This window comes from Alexandromys fortis, unplaced genomic scaffold (assembly GCF_014885135.2).
Source record: "Alexandromys fortis isolate MF-2015 unplaced genomic scaffold, M_Fortis_MF-2015_v1.1 scaffold_198, whole genome shotgun sequence".
NCBI classification, from domain to species: Eukaryota; Metazoa; Chordata; class Mammalia; order Rodentia; family Cricetidae; genus Alexandromys; species Alexandromys fortis.
Window position 1 is genome coordinate 2263973 of NW_026068111.1, and position 21511 is coordinate 2285483.

Below are 21511 nucleotides of genomic sequence, written 5' to 3' on the forward strand. Positions count from 1 at the left end.
TGCTCATGGCAGGACAAGACTGGGGATGTTGTGAAATATTCCACCAGAGGACAGCTTCCTCCAGTGCAGAATCAGCTCGCTTAACACGCACAGTGCCAAGGCTGAGGACCCCCATGGCAGACCCAGTGAGGTCTGGTCGTTGGTAAAGGTGAAGACGGGCCTTGAGAGGAGCATGCTGGGACATCTTTCTGATGACAGTTCCTCTGGCTTTGTCACCTCTCCTATCCGTCAGCAGACTGAAGCAGGTGACAAAAGAGGGGACCAAATGGCAGAAAATAAAAGTACCTTGGAACCGAATTGCATATTTTTCTGCCTTTTGACCTAAAATATACTTTCTTTATTGAAGTCAGAAAAGACTGGAGACCTGGCAATTTATATTGTTCCTTTTCTTTTTCTTCTTCTTCTTCTTCTCAAGGCAAAGCAACCCAGACCCGACAAAAACAAACTAATCTTCCCGGCAGATCACTGGGACTGTCACATTCTCAACTGACAAATCACAACGGTGCCTACAGACCTGGCATTCGCCCGTCACGTCCAATCACATGCCCTGGATTACCAAGGCAAAGAATTGTGAATTTCATTAAATATGTTAAAGGGGGGAAAATCAGCTTTGAAAAATAGTAATCCTGTCTTTCAACAAAAATATTATAGGAAGCTATGAATTTGGTAGATCCGAATAGGATGTTGGTACATGTTTTACTAAGGTAATATAATGGCACACTATTATTAGATCACATTAATCATTACTGTGCCAACGGCACTGACAGCCCACTGAAAAGGATTGAAAGGCCTGGTAATGGATATAAATTACCCATTGTGTGATAAAAGGATTTTTACTAAGAAGGTAAGAATAAAACAGCAAATTTCTAATATAACTGTTGTGTAAAAACCAAAATAAAAGTAATCCACGGTCAGTAATATCCACAAAATCAGAAGTAGGTACTTTCCCCCAATAAGATAAAGTCACAATAAAAAAATACATATATTTAGTACAATATAAAATTAGTTTCTGAGTACGTAATTCCACTATCAATTTCCCCTGGTTTATCGAGTGACCTCAGAGACACACGGCCAGAAAAAGGTGGACAGGACTAATTAGATCCGAGGTGAGTTTACAGAAATTCTGGGGCCACTTAATAAAAGTGGGGCCAACGAAGGTATCCCATCCCATGACTCTCTTCTGTATTATACAAGTTTCTGTTGACTTCTGTATAAAAAAAAATACTGCACTTGTGAGCTTGGAGGCTCAAGGATGATTGAGATGACAGACACGGCACTGCTCTGGGACAGACATCCCCCAACTTTGGACCAGTCCACTGAATCACAGAGGAGTGTCATGGAAAGTGAGCACAGGTGGTGAGCTCTTGGGGTCGCCTGGTTTCCAGTAGCTCAGCTCACCAGCTCTGTTCCCAGATGGCCACAGCTCCGATGCCACACAGCAGTGAATGAAGTCACCCTTGCTAAACTCTGCTTAGCTGATGGTTCCATTTGAGCTTCAGCACGACTGCTGCTGAGTCCATGTCCATCCCACCCAGAAAACCTGAATCCGAGGCCACCTCCCACAGTTTCCTGCAACCATCGAAATAGAGGGGCATTCATGAAAGAATTCTAGCTTAGCTCAGAAACCTGTGACAAGTCCCCCCACCCTGAAAAAAGCAGCCTGAATTTCCCCAGACTCAGAGACAGACACCTCCCCCCGCCACTTCAACAAACTATAAAACTGCAAAGTGATGGTGGTCCTTACCAGGCAAGTCCTAAAGCCACAGAGTGTCGTCCTGGGTGAAGGGTATTCTTAAAGCCGTGGTGCTCGGGAACTGTAAAAATAAGGCCTGTTAGAAATTCAAAATGACAAACGCAGTCTTCAAGAAGATCCACAAATAACACTCATCTGGGATGGGGCAACTTGCTGAGCTTTGGGGGCGCCAAAACATATTTGCTAGCCCCACTGCCCCAATTCTTCTAGTGATTTGCCGGACAGGAGCTTGTGTGACCTTTGTTGTCATGAGTCAAATTTGCTTGTTTTCAGAGGGGGACGCCACCTGCAGAAGAGGAGGAGGCAGGGCTTCCAGCCATCTCCTCTCCCAGATAGGCCAGGGGAAGAAATAGAGCAGAGAAGGCGCTCCCCTCACTCCTCCTTGGCATGCCGAAAGCAGGGAGCTTAGGCTAAGGCTTCTTCTCCCTCCCATTGATGGGGTCCCCTACAGGAGACCAAAATTTCACCCAGATTTCCAGTGACCAAGCACGCTCAGTGATGGGGTGGTGGGGGGCGGCGGTGTTGGTGAGTCTGTCACAGGGTTGTGCCCCAGTGAGACTCACGGATGCCAGGTTCGGCATCAGTCATCTCTGCTGAACCAAGTCCAGAACGGTGGCCCAGTTAGCTCACTGACTTCCTAGCTCTGTGTCACAAAAGCTTTCAGTCCCACTCAAACAATGTCACCTGCCTGAGTGCTTGGTTTGTGGGATGTGGCCCAGCTAGCCAGCTAAGATACCCATGCACAGAGGCAACAGAGCCACTGGCTGGGTGTCAAAGGCAGTCTGTGATCACAGCCCACTCCCCTTACTGCACCCTAGCTACCGTCTGAAGGACAGCATCAGACAGGGTAAGGAGAAGTCCTCTCCCAACAGGAGGCATTTCACATTCAGTTAAAGAAGAATTTCCCCACGGGTTTGAGGGGACTGATCTGCAGACAAAGATCACAGGTAGATTTAGAAAACCAAGAGTAGCATCATTGGCTCAGGAGGCTCAGCTATTTAGAATGTTGCACGCAATACCCCTTCTAACCCCAAGACTGCTGCTGGAAAGCTTTCACGGATGGCACCCCAAAAGCATTTCTTCTGTTCAGGGTTGAAGACCAGTCAGGACCCAGTGGGCAAGTTGTCCTTCGGCAGGAAAGACAGCTTGATGTGGTTTTAGTTTTTGTTTTTGTTTTGTTTGGTTTGCTTTAGTTTTGGGTTTTGGTTTTTTTGGTTTTTTGAGCCAGGGTCTCCCTATATATCACAAGCTGGCCTAGAACTTCCTGGGTAACTGTCCTGGTTAGTTTCTTCTCAACTTAGCATTATCTGGTAAGAGGGAACCTCAACTGAAAGAATGCCTTCATCCGATTGGCCTGTAGGCAAGTGTGTGGGCATTTTCTTGATTGATAATTGATGCAGAGTCCAGGCATGGCAGTGCACACCTTTAATCCCAGCACTTGAGAAGCAGAGGCAGGAGGATCTCTGGGAGCACGAGACCAGCCTAGTCTGCAGAGACAGTTCCAGTACAGGTAAAGCTATACAAAGAAATCCCGTCTCAAAAACTAAAGCTAATAATAATAGTAATAGTAATAATAATAGATGTAGAAGGGCCCGACTCACTGTGAACGGTGCCATCCCTGGGCAGATGGCCCTGGCTGTATTTATAAAGCATCTGGGGAAGCTAGAAAACAGAGTCCCTCCACGGTTTCTGCTTCAATGCCTCCTCCAGGATCCTCCCCGTTTCCCTTCAGGATTGTGAGCTGTAAAAAGAAATAAACCTTTTCCCTCTGAGTTGCTTTCAGTCAGTGTTTTATCACAGCAGTGGAGATGGCTCAGTGGTTAAGAGCACTGACTGCTCTTCCAGAGGACCCAGGTTCAATTCCCAGCACCCACATGGCCACTCGCCAATTGTCTGTAATTCCAGTTCCAGGGAACTGGACACCTAGGGAAAAACACCAATGCATATAAAATAAAAATAAATAAATTTTAAAAAAGAGTGCAAGCCAGGACAGAAACTCAGACTGTCACCCAACTCACAACTCTCCCACCTGTGTTAGGGTAGAGATGTCACCACTATGACCAGCCTCTGTCCCTAACTAAGTTCCTATCTGCTTGTCTCGAGACAGGCTTTCTATTCAAGCTATCTATAAGACGGAATGGCCTCCCTATATCCCATTCTTTTATGTTTTCTTTCTTTTTCTGTGCCATTTGGTATTAAAATCTGAAAAACCAACAGTCAGGTATTGGGAAGATGGCTCAGTTGTTAACCTGCTTGTCCCACAAACCTAAGACCTGAGTTCAATTCCTGGCACCCAATTTAAAGGCAAGATATGGTGCCACGTAGTATAATACTAGTGCTAGGCAGGCACAGACAAGACGATCCCTTGGACTCAACCAGCCTAGCGCAGTGAGCCTCGGCTCCCAGTGAGAGACTCTGTGTCAATAAACAAGGCGCATGACTTACTGACCTCTGCGTTCCACGTGCACACACGTCCAGCTATGCAACACACACACAGACACACACACACACGCCAAGCCAGCTTTTCACATTACAGTTTGTATAGTCCCTAGCCCCGAACTGAAAGGTTCCAAGCTGCACAGGCTCTACAGATCCCGCTGCCTTGCTCTGGGTAGTCTCTGTGTTGGGGAGGGGCGGTTGGAGTGGTGTGCAGACTAAGAGTTTATATCCAGGCTCATGACTTGCAAAATTCTAGGGCTATTCTCCAGGGACTGTTCACTTAGAAGCTGTGTAAATTCTGATGACGGGAGAATACAGGGAGGGAGACTTCTCAGGGAAGTCCCACACCAGTTTGTCCTCCGGCACTGAGCCATTGATCAGAACACCCCTGTCTCTCTCAATCTACGAGGGGAGCTGATGGGAGCAAACCTCCAGGTTCTGCATCATCAATTCAAAAAAGGCCCAGCACAGCTTCGGGGCTAGGCTGCTTCCCTGGGACTGCTCTGGTATTTGTCCAGAGGTGGGTAGCCGACACGCCAGGGGGCAGCTGGCAGGGAAGGTGATGCTGAAGGCATAGGACAAGAAATTGAGTTAGCGCTATTTTCTGCCTCTCTGAGTCTGTCTAGATAGGAGGAGCTCCAGGTGTCTGATGTCGTTAGAGTCTCTGCATTGGGAAAGGTGATAGCAGCTGACCAGGGATGCCCTCTGGACTCAAGCGGGGCGAAAAGAAAAAAAAGGCCAGCGTAATACTTCTGTCTGCCTCAAAGGAAGAGACTGCTGTTGGGGTGCAGGTGAGGAACACAGTTAGAGCTAGCCTGAGGTATGACCCGAGGCTGTCCCAGCCAGCACACAGCTTCCTCTGAGCCCTGCCTCCCTGCTGCTGAGGGGACATCTGGGAAGACACTGCTCACAAGCCTTATCTGGTGCAGCTTCCACCAAAATAGAGGAGGTGGCAGACTCCAAAGACAACAGAAAGTGGGGTATGGTTGAAGAAGCTGGGGTGCATAGCAGCTGCCCCACCCAAAACAAATTACTGACACAGGTATGTTTCAGTGCCCCCAAACCCTACCTACACTACAGGGAGGTCAGGGAGAAGATGGGTATAAAACATACATGTAGCTGTCCTTTGCTACTAGGACCTGAATGTGAGCAAGTTTAACGAGAGCTATACCCTCTTCTGACCAACCATTACACTCCACACCCTATACTAGACAAGCAAGGACAGAGAGAGGACAGGCAAGTCTTTCACGGGACACAGAAATGGCTCATGGTGCAAATAATTGTCTGGTTGCACAGGTGGCCAGCCAAGGGTTGTCACAGGTGAGAAAATAGAAAAGGAGCACGGTGACCCAAGGATTGAGGAGGCAGGGATGTCCTTGAAGCAGATGGAGTGATGGACTCCATTAAGACAGCTCTATATGAGGGTATAGCGAGCTGGCGGTTGCAACTTTAGGAAAAGAGAGACGAGCCCGTGGGTCTGGCAGTCACAAGTCTGGAATCCCAGGACTGAAGAGACTAAGGAGTGAGAGTCGGAGCGAGCCGCAGCTACACAGGAAGGATCTGTCTCTAAATTTATAGATGTGAGGTAGGTCATGACTACCACTTCCTGGGTGGCTTGGGTGGGCCCAGAAGCACGGGGTACTTTCTACAACCTAAAGCACTGGCTCCTCTGAGGAAGGGGAAGAAAAGAAGAGTCACGGAGCTCTGAAAGAGAGCCATGGAAGCAGGAGCAGGCAGAGCAAGATGATACGAGGGGCTCCAACAATACCAAGAGGTGGGAGACGGTCCAGGGAGCCGTGGCTTCGAACCATGGACTTTCACATCCAGTTCCTGGGAATTCTGCCCATAGGTATGTCTAGCCTGCACACTGCCAGGGGGTGCTGAATGTGCCCACTAGCAAGCCCTGTCCTGGCACCTCTGCCCACCAGAAGTGGGAGGCCAATTAGATCCTGAAGAAAGCAGCCCGGGGGCAGCCCAGTGAAGCAGAAGAGACTGCTTCACTGGCTTCCTCGAGTGTGAGGAGGAGGGTTTTAGAGAGCCAGCTAGACATCTGCAGCCTTGAACACACAGAAGGCTGTGATGGATGAACTCAAGAGGGGATATAGCTAGGTGCCCATGAACCTGTCTCCAGATCACCAATGTTTTCTGTGGCTCCAGAGCCAATGGGACTCCCTGAGAATGGGCTACTGAGATGCAGGTTCTACAAGCAGAATACCTTCCCTGGTGCACCTCAAAGACCTGCCCAGGCACTCAGACCTCCTTGGGGCCTGGCATTCAAAACTTTTATGTTCCACTAAGACTAAAAAGACAGTCAAAAACTGAACCAGCTCACAGTAGACTTGATTTCCACCTTAACCAGAGAAGCTGGGCTGTTCGTTGTTTGTTTGTTTATCTGTTTTAGACAATTCTGGGCAGAGGGAGCAAATGGGACTTTGAATGACAATTGTCCCTGGAAGATTCCAACAGGAAGCTAAGTATGGTAGTATGCCTATAATCCCAGCACTCAGACATTGAGGCAGGAAGATGGCAAAATCCAGGCCAGATTCAAAAGAGCTTCTAAAAGACCAGGGCTGGGGAAAGAAGCTGCCAGGAAGATGGGCCTAGAGCAACAGCCACCTACTCTACAATCTCAGACAAGAGCCTCCCGCGTGTCTGGCAAGTGTCTGCACTGTGGGCAAACAGCAGCAAAGAGCGTGTCTGCCTGAGAAGAGTCTGTGTCTTCCTAACAAATCAAAGTTTATATTTAAAAAAATAAAAGTTAAAAAAAAAACTAAAATGTCACCAAAAGGAAATTAAAACCAAAGCAAAGGGTATCAACAGAGATGACTGTTGATAAGTCATTCAGAGGTCTCTCTAAGGAAGTAAAAGGCAAGGGGTGTCGGAACCAAGCAAGAGGAAGAGTCTTGTGGAAATCTGGAGGAGGCCTTTAGCTGAAGAGCAACCAGCATGCCTAAAGGACCTGGGGTCAGAAAGAGATGTCAAGGAGCAGTGAGACCCTTGTGTGGCCAGACATGGACTGTGGGTGGGGGAATCAGAGAGACTACGGCTAGTTGTTACCCACACACCTTAACAACCATGGTAAGAAGTGTGGTTTTGTCCTGAGCCATTGGCTACTTTGAAGCAATGCCTGGCTCTGCACTGACCAAGAATTACCCAGCTACTGGGGAAAGAGACCAGAGTGGGCCTCTTTCATGAACCCAGTAGGATACAGCTGTCATCGTACAGATGAGCAAGCAGAGGGTAGCAAGGGAGGAAAAGCCATGGGATCAGAACAGGCCACACCGGAGACACACATGCTTTTCCTTGGCCCAGTGTACTGATGACCAACTCTCAGCCCTTCCTTCTTCTAGAACTCAAGAGATGGGAGCTGTATCAGGCCCATGCTGTGACAATGTGGGAACTCTATTGACCTGGGGAGGCCCACCCCATGAGTAATCAGTTCCTGGAGATGGGGATGATTGCCTCCAAGGTCCTCTCGCCTTCCCCACCAGGCTCTCTCTCGTCCCTACACTCCGATCACTGTCCCGACTCCAATCACGCAGAGGTGGGAACCAGACTAGCTGTGAATCCCCACCACGCCCCAAGGCTGCTTCAGTCATGCACGCCAACCCTAGCCTTATCTCACCTGTCCTGCCTGGCCCACAGAGACCATGGCCAAGGGTCCTGTGCATAGGTACCCCTTCTTTCATCTCCTTCCTGACCTGCACCTGGGTGAACCAATACACCCCCTCTTATGGCTGGGGACAGTTCTATTGACCGTGTCTGCCTTGAAAAAACTGAGAACCTGAGTTCGATCTCCAGAACCCACAACATCAAAAAAGAAATAAGAAATAATAATAAAACCTCCACTGTATGCCATCGGGTACCATGTCAGCCTATGAGGAAGGAGCCAGAGTGAAGAGTCCACCTTAAACCTAGTGAAGATGGGGCCCTGGGGCTCTCAAGGCAGGCTCACCATGAAGTTACCTACCTCCTTCCACAGCAAGCATCCAGAACAAAATGGCCACCCTCTGTCTTCTAACTGCTACCCTGCCCAGAGGAGCTATCATTCACTAGCCGTGGTGTCTCGACGCATGGAGATCTCTGCAAGACTTCAGTGGAACTATCTAGAAGTCCGGGAGTTCACTTTAGGGTCCCACAGCTGTCCTTGCGCCCAGGCCTATAGGCATGGAGTTCACCCACAGTGGAGCGGAGGAGGCCTCCATCCTCCACTCTCCTTTTAAAACAAAGGTAACCGATAGAGGCTCCATTTGATATCTGCTCAATCTAAAACTTTCAGGACACACAGACATCAGACCCTTCCAGCAACCTGAGACGCCACGACATAGGCCTGGGAACCGGGACCGTCAGAGATGAGTGACTGGGCCCCTCGCCACACGCCAGCCTGCCAGTATGTGTGTTTTCTCGTGCTCTAGCATGAAGAAAAGCCAAGCTGCTTGGAGCCAATCAAATTGCGCCCCTGTCTCTTTAATAAACAAACCCATGTGCACGTTAACAGTGTTGAAAATTCAATTTAAACTCTTTGTCTGCTGCTGCTTACTCTAAAGATGGTCTTTCTTTAACAACAGAGCACCAAGGAGTCGTTAGTGCTCTCTCTTCATTACTTCAAAAAACCAATCATTAGACACCAGAGTATATACGTAATTAGAAAATCACTTCCTTTGCAATCCAAGCTAAGTAGTTTACATACTGTAATTACAGGGACAAAATCAATTTTTAATCATTTCCCTGATTGGGCTCATCAGCTCTGTGGGAACATTGTAACCTGCTTGTTGTGCAAAAGCAACATCTGGGCTAAAACAATTACCCTTTGTTTGCTACAATATTCCTTAAATCTTTTTGCATAAAAAAAATGAAAACATGCAGATAAGATATTTGGATGTCTTTTTGTCCTTGATCAACACACACCCGAAAGTTCTCCTCGTGACATGAGCGGAGTGTTTCCCCAGAATTTACAGTTTAACGGTACACATCCAAGGAATGGTTTTTTGTGTTTCTTTTTCTTTCTCTCTCTCTCTCTTTTTTTAAGCAGTGAGATAAAAGTATCTGATTGTTTTAAAGACCCATTCAACTGTCTAATTGTTGCATGGCTAACACATGGTATTCAAACATCCCACATACTACAAAAGCTCATCTGGGGTAATCATGGGTAACTATTATTGCGGCGGTTTACACTTTTCTAATACAAATGAATGGATTTTATCAAAACTTTAAAAAAAAATCTAAAAAGCTGAGTATGTGTGAAAAATAGTTGGTATGAATTGGCAAGGCGAGCCTGAGCATTTTGTTCTCTTAATAGGAAATGACCTCATTTACACTGGAGTAATAATTAGTACTGCTTCACTGACAGTTAAGAAAAAAAAACTTTCCCAGTATAATACAGCAGCCTTGCCTTTGTTAGGCGATCTACATTGATTATTAACCCTTGCTGAGAAAGTCCGCATTTTAGTCTAAGTTCTGCCCAGCCCATGCTGGCTGGTAAAAGATAAGAATAGCTGATTTGGAAACCCATTGCCTTTCACCCAGATTTCCAAAAAATTGTTTACATATTGGAGCTCTTGAGTGACCGCCTGAAATGCTTGAAGTCATCTTTGAAGATATATAGAAAGCCCCCCACCACCTCACTGAGCGGCCACCAAGAGCCCTCACTAAGTCGTCTGCACTCCCCTGGTGGCCTGGTCCTCCCTGGCCTTTTGATGTTTATTGGTTTTGATTATGGCTTGTGAGTTTCCCAACCTACAATTAATTCATAGTCAAAACAGGCCTGCAGGAAAAAGGAGAGGGATAGTGTGTGTTGGGGGAGGAGGGTATAACCACGCTGGGCCTCAGCCCAGCTGATAGAACAGGAGGTAAGGGTGTCTGAGAGACTAAAGAACAATAGTCCAGGAAGCAGCCAGAACATCTGTAAATCACACACACACACACACACACACACACACACACACTTTGTGTTCTGAAGGGATTTGCTCCTTAACCAAACTCAAAATAAATACCAGCTAATGTTTATTGTGCACTTACTATGCACCCCAGAGTTCCAAAGTTCAGCACTCCTGACCTTGTCCATCCTGGCAGCGATCCTGTGACCATGAGCATCTGAGTATGGGAAACTAAGGAACCAACCACGAGGCAAAATGCTCAGTTTAACAGTGCATGGATACAGGAGCTGTGGTGTAAATGTGAGGAGGATAGCCTGTGCTAAGAACCTTGGAGAGCCCCATGGGGGCGTGGCCTAATGTCCACTCCTCAAAGTGATTACCCTTACAGTTGCACCCTCAGGCAGGCGCAGTCCTCCGCATCACTAGGCTCCTAGTCCTCATTTCTGGGGGGGGTAAATAGGATGAAAACAGAGAAGAGAAGAACCAATCCCGTAAGAAGACAAAAATGAAGCCGGGCGGTGGTGGCGCATGCCTTTAATCCCAGCACTCAGGAGGCAGAGGCAGGCGGATCTCTGTGAGTTTGAGGCTAACCTGGTCTACAAGAGCTGGTTACAGGACAGGCTCCAAAGCTACAGAGAAAACCTGTCTCAAAAAAAACAAAACAAACAAACAAATTTTTTAAAAAAGAAGAAGAGAAACTGAGCCACGTGTTTCCCAGAAAGGGGGAGAAGCACAAACAGAGGCACACGAAATCATGGCCACCCAGCAGCACACATACACCCAGGAAGCCAGTGCCTGCTCACCGAGAGCCAGGCTTTGCTCAGCTCAGCCTGAGCATCAGTTTACCCAGTGTCTCTCCCTGCCTAGCCCTGACTCCTATCACTCCCAACAAGAAAGCACAAAGTGGTTGTCTTGCCCCCCCACCCTCCCACACACCCCATGCTACTGCAGGGGAATGTGACCCCCATGTCAGCTCAGGACCTAATAAGACAGCATGTCAACAGACACGGGTACAAAGGAGAGAGGCTGGGAAATGCTGATGCTTTCGAACAGGCTGTCACCCCAGGAACAAGAGTACTTCTGTCATAGCATCGTTATCGTCAGGGGGTTCCTCAGCAGCCTTCCCTGAGCAGAGGGGCAGAGGGGTAGGAAAACAGTGGCCTCCTCTACTCACCTGCACTTCTGACAGGCTGCTGCCACTCACAGACGCCCGTGCAGTCACACAGGCCTGTAATGTCTGCTGGGGAGCCTCTAGCCAAGCGTGGCTCCTAAGCACTCAAAGGACAGCCAGTCCAGAGGGAGGTACTCTTAGAATGTCCCATTCTTTCTCTTCCTTGCCATTGTTGTCTGGAGATGTGGGTTCCCTGTGTCGTCCAGGCTGACCTTGAACTCACAGTTCTCCCATCTCAGCCTCCCAAATGCTGGGGTTACAAGCGCATGCCACCCCACTCAGACTTACTGATAGTCCCCACGCATTTCGTACGGTAAATGATAAGATTGTGGGCAATGGAATTGAACAGAATATAGCTTTCCCATCATTGTCGCCGGTTTTATTTCTTTCTGCTTCAGTGTAGCTGTTAGAACACCCACCACTGCACATATCAGAACTGAGAAAAGAGGGGAGGGAGGGGGGAGAAAGAGAGGGAGGGAGAGAGGGAGGGAAGGAGGGACGGAGGGAAGGAAGAAAGCAAAAAAGAACAAAAAATCAGACTATTTTGACAACAGAATTGGACCATGGAATAAAAAAACAACAAAACTGACTTGTAGGCTGAGGCAGGCTTTCCATTGTCTCAGACAAGTGCTGATTCCGGAGATCTGAGGCCAGACGAGAGCTACGTGAGTTCTGATTGGACCATCTTGTTTTCCCCTGCAGAGATGGATCACTCTGTGTTCCGACTCACTTATTTTTTTACTTTTATAAAATTGATCATTTAATAAGCTCAGCCCGTTGATGGAAATTTTGGAACATGTGAAATATTACAAGTAAGAAAGAGCACTAATCCATGACTCCACCACCCTGGGAGAGTGTTAGCGCTATTCGGGTACACACACACCACACTTGAGAACATACTTCATTCGTGTCTTTGATTCTTTTTGAATATGTATGAGTGTTTTGCCTGCATGTATGTCTCTGCACTACATGCATGCCTGGCACACTAAGAAACCAGAAGAAGGCACTGTATCCCCTGAAACTGGAGTAACAGATGGCTGGGAGCCACCATGTGGGTGCTAAAATTCGAAGCTGGGTCCTTTGCAAGAGCAGCCAGAGCTCTTAACCACTGGGCCATTTCTCCAGCTCCTGTGTCTTTCTTTGATCTTAAGCTCCCTGAAGCCCCAAATGCAGACAGGAACTGTTGCACTGAATTCAGGGCAGAGGCTGGAGCAGCAGAGTTCCAGGAACACACCAAGGGGAGCGAGCTACTAGGGCAGCAAAATGATCCCTGTCTAAGAAAGTGGGGAAGAGAGAAAGGAAGGGAGAAGGAAATAGGGAGGGAGGGTAAGGGAAGGAAGGGAAGAGAATGGAAGAGATAGATTCTGAGTAAAAGAAGTTTCACACCCGTGTCATTAGAGGACTTGGAAGTCAAACAGAAATGGGCACTTCTCCACATTTATTGCAGTGGCTAAAACCCAGCACAGTGATAACCCCAAAGGCTGGCAAGGATGAGAAGCCACAGGGTTTCCTCCTCACGGCTGATGAGAATGCAAAATGCTACCGCCACTTTAGAAGACAGTTTGGCAGTTCCTTACAGAGCTAAATATAGCCTCACAATACGAGCAAGCTGCCATGTTCCTTGGTGCTTATAAAGAAGCTGAGATTTATGCCCATACAAGAAGTTGTTCACAAATGCTTAGGGCAGAATGTCTACATAATGGAATCATCTTTGACACCACTGCCAAATCCTAGAAGGCAGCCAAGATATCCTGCAACTGGTGAAGGGACATACTGTGGCAAGCCCATACAGCGGAACATTATTCAGTGGAGAAAAGAAGTGAGCTCCCCGAGCTTGGAAATGTATGGAGACAGTTTAAATGTATGCTTCTACATGAAAGAAGCCAACCTTAAAACCCATAGCAGTCTGGGGGGCCAAGGGGTTGAAGATGCTCAGTTCAAAACCAGCCTGGTATATAGAGACCTTGCCTAAAATGGGGGGTGTGGGGATGAATCACTCAGCTACATAAAACAAAGACAGCCAGTAGCTATAAGAGGGTCAGGAACTGGGGGAGAGATGAGGGACTGGGGACACAAACTTTTAGGGCAGCAAAACTAGTTACATTGTAGTTAAGATATGTGCCCCTCTGTATAGTTCAAAGGCCTGAGAATGTGTTCTACAATGAGTACATGGTGGTTTAGCAAACCACAGACTTCAGTTAAAGACATGGCCCCAACGGCTAACAGAGAAGACTCTGAATGTCCCTAACATCAGTGATATCCATCTGAGGTGACAGAAATGCCAGTCACCCTGATATGACCATTGTCCAAAGTATGTGTACACTGAAATGCCACATGGGGTCCCATAAATACATACACTAACCATGAACCACTAAGGTACATATTAAGCAAAAGTAAAAAAAAAATTAAAAAATACATAATGGGATGGTGAGAGGGTTTAGTGGGTAAATGTTCTTGCCAACAAGGCTGGAGACCAAGTTCAATTCCCAGAAGCCACACAGTAGAAGGGACTCACACAAGTTCTCCTCTGACACCCACCAACACAAAGTAAATAAATATAACTAGTAATGATATATATATATATAATATTATATATTGGTTTCATAGTTATAACAATTGTGTCATACTAACCCAAAATGTTAATGACGGAGGAAGTTGTATAGAAGCAGTATTTAGCAGTTCTAAATTCTTCCTGTTAATTTTACCATAGACCCAAACTGCTCTAAGATCATCTTTTGCCTTAAAAAGAAAATGGGCAAGTGGACTGGAGAGACAGCCAGCAGTTCATGCACTGTCTACTCTTCCAGAGAATCCGTATTTGGTTCCCAGCACCCATGTCGTAGCTCACAGCCATCTATATCTTCAGTCCCAGGAGATTTAACACTTTCTTCTGGCCTCTTTGGGCATTACACACACAGGGTGCACGCACATACATGCAGAACACACATACATGTGAAATAAAAATAAATATTTAAATAAATACACAAATTTTAAAAAGATGAGGGTCACCATGTGTTCTGGCGAGCACTCTTAATCTCAGCATTCAAGAGGAAGTGGCAAGCAGATTTCTGTGACTCTGAGGCCAGCTTAGTCAACATAATAAGACCCTATCTCAAAAAAGAAAAAGAAAAGGAAGGAAGAAAGGAGGATGAGAAGAGGAGGAAGAGGAAGAAGAAGAGACAGGGGAAAAAATAACCCGCAACTCTAGAAAGTATGGTATCTTTCCTTCTTGACTGAAGCATTCCTACTGCTGATCACTGGAAACTTGTCCAGGTGCTTAGAGGTCTAGGGACCCCTCCTCCTTAAGCTCCTGCCTGCCAGTCATCTAATGAGCTGATATCCAAAGGGTCCAGGTGTAGCTACTTGAGCAGAAATCCAAGGATGGGTGTTCAGCCCTAGACACAAATCCCAAAGTCTGGGGACATCGCTCAGCCAGGTCCTTGCTTCTGCACATTTGGGTCATTTTTCGAGGGTGTGTTTTTAAAGTGTGTATATGCACAGACACGTGTGTTTATGTATGTGAATACAAGGGCCATGAAGGCGGGAAGGTGGAGTTGGCTCTCTAAAGCTGGAGCTACAGGTGGCTGTGCACTCCCCATGTCCCATCTTCTGCAGGAGCTGCATACACTCTTAAACCTGAGCCAGCTCTAGAGCCCATTGTCATTTTCTGATCACAAATGAAGAGACCTGTGTTTCTGAAGGAAGGTCAGCCCTTCCTGTGTGACGGCCTGGGACAGATATTCCCCAAAGTCCCATCCTCATTTCTGTAACCAAAACAAACAGAATCTTGGATGCTTTGGGGAGTCCTAGGAGTGATGAGGGACCAGAGACGAACCAACCGGAATGTGCAAGTACAGAAAATGTTAGAAGAGATGTGGTATGGCTCTCTTTTCTCATCTAGGCTTACAATATAGCTGAAATCCTGACAGCTAGTAACTGGTTTTGCCTCTATGTCCACACTAAATTTGGTCCTGGCTCTGAGCTATTCTGGAGAAGGCTGGGAAAAGTCAAGGGCAGACCCATTTGGAGGTCACCGAGAGTATTTCACACTGCATTCCTGTGATCTTATAGCAACAAAAAGAACTATAACTGTCAAAACTACAGCTCCTTCAAGCATCCTTCATGCTTTAACAAAATAAGCAAAGATGACAGATCAGAAAAAAAGAAAAGGAAAGGAAAGGAAAGGAAAGGAAAGGAAAGGAAAGGAAAGGAAAGGAAAGGAAAGGAAAGGAAAGGAGGGAGGAAGGAAGGAAGGAAGGAAGGAAGGAAGGAAGGAAGGAAGGAAGGAAGAAAGAAAGAAAGAAAGAAAGAAAGAAAGAAAGAAAGAAAGAAAGAAAGAAAGAAAGAAAGAAAGAGTTCCTAAAGCCTGCTCATTGAGACAGTGCCCACACGGTGTGGACAAGCAAGAATAGAAAGGCCCCTGTCCTAGCTGGGGTTTGGGCAGCTAACAGTCAGTCTCCTTTGCTTGTGTCCAGATAAACCTCTTGTCCCAGGATTTTTAAAAATCCAACCACTTACAGGAGGGGAAAAAAAATGTCTGTCCTCTCTCATCTCCCAAGTTTTTCCATTTCAGTAAAGATTTTATAAACGTTCTTAGAAGGGGTCTACTCTTTCTCCTCTGCCCACAGGTAACAAGAGATGGCAGGTGTTTCAGAAACAGCATTTCTATTTTTTTTTAAATTCCAGTGTCACTAAAACCAGAATGGAAATGTTTTATACATTCACAAACAGGGTAATGAATTTGCACAACCTTAGCTGACTGTATACCCAGGCATAATAAAACGGTCTCCATCCTTTCAAAGGAAAAAAAAATCACGCATGCAAACACATAGCTTTCGCAAAGCATTGTTCTTTAAAAAAAAAAAAAAAAGCTGCATTTTTCCCGGCTACCATGTAATTTGTGAGATGCGTTTTTAAATGCTCTGCTACAGCGGCAGGCTTCATCAGTCAGATGATACCGATAGATAATTCACCAAAGCGTCACATGATCCTCCATCACTCTAAAAGACGCGAATATATTGCCACAAGCTTTGGGAATAATGGGTGCACCTGTTTACGGTGTCACCTCTGTTTGCTAATTGTCTCCTTGAGCTACATTTTAGTTCTAATGCATTTATTTTTGACAGGCAGTGTCTATTTAGAAATCACATTACTTCAGCTGCAATTGTTCTTTTGTCTATCAAGTAAATGAAGTGTTGTTATACAGATTTCAGGTTCTGATTAGTAAAGTATCAGAGCCCCAGAAAGGTCAATCAGTTATTTACCTGAGGTAAGGGATGACAGACATCTTGAATATTCTCCAGCTCGCGCTGGGAGACATAGCATTATCGTCACACAACTCAGCTTTCCCCTCATCTATTCGGTCTGGGGTTAGCACTCTTAAGAAGGGACACTCGGAGGATGCGTCTGGAGACTGGTGTCCCTGAAGAGTCAAGACAGGTGGGTCTCACACTTACGTACATTGGTGGCACCAAATCAAATGTGCAGCCCTGGGAGGGGCCAATGACTGTACTATGACCAAATGAGTCGGGGAACATGAATCCCTTCATGTTGACTTAGGTCATGTTTCCTTTTTTTTAAAAAAAAAAAAATGGGTTTTTATATTTTTTCAAGACATCATACTCTAAATCCAACCTCGCATGTTAGTTCAGAGCTGATCCTAACCAAACCAGGAAAGTAAAAAGATAATGACTAAGAAAAATAAACAGTGCTTTCTCTGAAAGCCAGAACCTACTAGAAATGGAATCACCTGTCACAGTGTGGGTAAGAGCCACCTCTGTGGGTGGCCTGTTGAATGCCAAGCCACAGACCTCAGCCTGTGGCATCTTCAGAAGGACAGTCAGAAGCAGGGCACCAATGAGTGTTACTAGCCAGATGTACACAGACACTCCCACACCCTGGCTAACTAGCCAGCAGACGCCTATATCTGACGGAAGAATGAAACTCCAGGAACAACTTATTCATACAAATCCAAATATCTAGAGCTCAGGTATCCACAAGTGATTCCTACAGGCCTACCGACCTACCATCTCAGACGCAGCCCACCCCCAAACCGGAGAGGCTCAATCACTTGACGGTTTTGTATGATAGGACTTTCTCTCTTTCTCTCTCCTCCCCCCATCTACCTTCCCCACCCCACACCGTTAAATTGCACTGGAAGTGACCAGCGTCCCCACCAATCCACGCACACTTGGAACCTTTCACAAGTTACATCATTCAACAGGTCCCCTCTGGACACCAGCTTCTTAAGGCCCTGTGCTCAGTGGCCTAGCTACAGGAGACTTTACTGCCAAGAAATTCCCGGGGCCACTGCGATTCAACAGACACGCCAGAGAGACACAAAAGGCCACACTTTGCCTGAAATCCCCTTCTAAACTGGCTCCCTGGAGCATCCCTCCACCTTGCTCAGAAGTGGCTGCCTGTTTCCTCATGTTTAGCATGTGCCGTGTAAGCTGAGGAGGTGTCCCCGCTTGTTTCCCTCAATGTTTTTCCTAAGTGATTTCCATCAGGATCATAATTATATGCACACTGTTTGACTTTGAAACATTAAATGTGTTATCCATGTCCACTAGGTTCACTCCGGCACCCAGAAGCCAGAGAGTGGGGAGGGGGACCCCTAGGCCAGTGAGATAGGGAAACCCCAACTCACAGAGGGGTCTTCCTCAAGTAGCAAACCTCCCAATACTTGCCACCGGAGCGATAAGGAACGTCCTCTTCATCTGCAATTTATCTCCACCAAGTACTCTAATCATGGGAAGTACTTTTTGCTTTTTAAACAGCCTGCTTGTTTTTACAGGTCAAGAGCATAAATAAAACAGTCAAGCCGGAAAGTAGGAAAACTCGTTTGCAAGAGGAGGAAGTAGTTTCTGAGTGTCCCTCGGTTTGTTCCAACACCAGGCAGCTCCAGGGAGGCAACTTTGCTGCCGGCGAAAGCCAGGCCCAGGGCAGCCAGCCTCATGGGAGGGTCGACAGCTCCCTACCCTCTTGAACTTGGAAAATCTCTCTAGGGAAAGGCTGGGGATGTCAAAACCACAGCAGAGCTATACCATTCCACATGTAGAGTTTTGCAAGGAATATATAAGCCACGTATTAGGAACAGGCTAACACTGACAAGCTGAACTCTGCCTGAGGCCTTTCAGAAAGTGCTAACACCTAGTCGATGGGCTCTCAATAGCAAACGATCTTGGAAAATCAAGAAGACTGGAAACCAACATATTTAAGATGGACAGTATCTTCTCGGTGGTAGGGAGGGCAGAGGATGCAAGAAAAAGCGAGAAAGTGGGGAGAGCAAAAGGTGGTAGAAACGGGCAAGAGAGACAGGAGAGAGAAAACAAAACATCACTACCTATTCTTCCTACGTAATCACAGAGCTCTATCTTCTGTCACCATGGGTATCATAACCAAATAAAATTCATTTGCAGACACACACAGAGAGAAACACATAGACACAGACACACGCACACACACACTACAATTGCTGAAAATGCTGAAAAAGAAAAGGATAGACGCATAAAATCTCCATGTGAGCCAGGTATGGCCATATATACCTATAATCCCCCCCACTCAGTAGGCTGAGATGAGATGATCACAAGATCTACATGGCGAGTTCCAAGTTCAGGATGCCTGGCGAGAGGCTGTCTCATGACAGCCAAAAATAAAAACACAAAATATTTTAAAAATCAACTCTGGGTCAAGACCAGAGCCATTGGAGCTCAGAAACTGGATTCAAGCCTATCCAAGAAAAACATTGCTTAGCAACTTCAAGACTGGTGGTGACTGCCTGGGTTTACATGGGATGGCTAGGTTCACCTGCAGAAGACAAGACACAGTGGGTCATCAGCTATAGAGTGCCAGAACCAGAACGTGGATCTACCAGGCCTCCCACGGTGACAGGCAGGGGACACAAAGAGAGAGGCAGGGCATGTGGGGGTGGAGGACCCCACAATGGCGCCTCTGGACCCATTTGCATTGCTACCTGCACTTCTGCTTCCCTTTATTGTGCATGTGCGGGTGCCCCCAGCCCTCCCCCTTCCCTTTTTATCAAACATCCCTAATGTAGTGATAAAATGAGGAAGAATGAAAGATTATTATAAAACAGGACTTTTATGGCTTGCGTCTAAGGCACAGTCACACGGCTACATATATTTTCTCTAAGTAATCAGGAATGTATTGGTATTTTGAAATTATGTATCTCTAATAACACAAAAGTACTTAAGAACAGAAATAGACAGTAATGGAAAATGCAGTCAACTGTTGACAACATATAGAATTTCTGAAAATAATTTGCAGAGAACAGCACGGCAGATGACTCAAAAATTTTCACAAAAATATTTCTTGCCTCCGATAGTCCAATGTAATTCATTTTCTATCTCTGTTCATTAATCATTGTTAAAATTAGTGATCCATTTCTTCCACTCTGCCATCTGCACTCAGCTTCGTAACAAACATGACACCTTCCTGCATAATAAAACCTGACAACTACTCGGATGCATTTCCAAATAGCTTTCTGCACATTTGCACCTCTATAGCCGATTCCGCTGTCAGACAAAAGTGGATTATTTAACCAGAGGACTTTCTTTATCAATTCTGAACACAGATGTGTGTGTGTGTGTTAAAATATGATCAAGGAAAAAATCCATTAATTTTAATTAAAATGGCATTTTTCCCCCTGCCTTAAGTAGAGGTGTTTAAATCCAGGTTATACCAGCCAGTATCACTCACCAGAATGCGGCTGGGAGCCTTGTGCTTGAAATATGACGTCTACGTAAATAATTCGTGGCTTCATCTTGTAAACTTTTCTAATAAAAATGATCTTGACATTCCAACCTCCTTAAAAAAATTTTTTTTCATTTTAATATCCTGCTCTATTTTGTTTTTCAGTCTTTGATCACAGAATTTCAAATAAATATTTTTTGGGCAAAGACAAAACAATCAAAGAGCAGGGAGATACAGATGAGAAATACCAATGAATAATTAAACACATGCCAACCGTTCCCTTGGGGAAGCCACGACTGGGTCCAAACCACAGGAAGAATTCCTGGTCGTCTTGGACAGCTGGTGCATGGTGCCACCCCTCTGGCTGGAATCTGTGGTTCTCCCCACCCACCGACAGAGTGACCCCTATGAGCTCTGCTGAAGATGGCATCGACCCGAGCGTCAGGGCAACCCTGTATCCTTTGCAGATGGAAGATGGCAGAGAGCTCCCAGATAAGACCAAAAGAAAAGGAGGATTCTTGAATTTCTTGACTGTGTTGCCAAGGCTATCTCCTCTCTCCCTGCCCCCTCTCTCTGCATATGACAAGCCCTAAAACCTGAAAGGAGGCATCTCTAACCCCACCCCCCTCCTGCGTGTCCCCCCCAGCACCTACCCAGTTCTGTGCCAAGCAAGGTGAGGGCTATGCTCAAGTCCCCCACACTTGGTCCCAGCCCCCATGAAGCTTGTCACAGCAGGAAAGACAAGACTGTGCAGATGTTTCTAAACCAAGGCAGAATGACAGATGTTCTGTGGAGCAGGGAGACAAAAGGGGGAAAGACACCTGACCTGCAGGAGATGGGGCTGCAGAGGCAAGATGGCACCAGGGCCGATCAAGACATCAACAAGTCAAGTTGAAAAGCAGGCAGCAGGAGTTGCTGAGGATCTGGGCACACTGGGGCTAGACAGAAGGGTGGAACGCCTCATGAGGTTAGAGAAACCGTCACCGTGTGTCCACATGACCTGGGCACAGAAGCCACACTGAAGAAGCAGTGGCCTGAAGAAGCCACAAATTCACAGCAAAGTTCAAATATTCTCACAAGAAGAAACTTTTGTGCTAATGACACTTTACCACTGAGCTCCATCCTCAGCCTTGGATTTTTGAGGCAGTGCCTCACCAAGTAGCCCAGGCCAGCCTGGGGCTCACTGTAACAGCCTATGAAGTTCACTCCTCTTAACACAAGCTTCTTGATCCTCCTGCCTCAACTTCCTTAGGACTGAAATTCCAGGCCCATGTGACAAACCTGGGCTTCTTCCTTGCTCTTTCTGTTTCTCTGTCTCTTTGTCTCTCTGTGTCACAGAGAAAGAGAGAGACACACACACACAGAGAGAGAGAGAGAGAGAGAGAGACAGACAGACAGACAGACAGACAGACAGACAGAAACAAAGAAAAAGAAATAGAGAAAGACAGAGAGAGAGAGACAGAGACAAAGAAAAAGAAATAGAGAGAGACACAGAGACAAAGACAGAGAGAGACAGAGACAGAGAAAGAGAAATAGAGAGAGACAGAGATAAAGACA

At 46.4% G+C, this 21511-nt stretch overlaps 1 protein-coding gene across 3 annotated transcripts in view; it reads right to left on the reverse strand.

The window, feature by feature from the left end:
* The window catches only part of Znf536 (zinc finger protein 536), a 453344-nt gene that overhangs the window by 393393 nt on the left and 38440 nt on the right, over window positions 1–21511 (reverse strand). For all 3 annotated transcript variants that reach the window (XM_050124519.1, XM_050124520.1, XM_050124521.1), the window contains exon 2: window positions 1745–1814. The gene's annotated coding sequence lies outside the window, so the exon portion shown is untranslated. The remainder of the gene's footprint in view (window positions 1–1744; window positions 1815–21511) is intronic.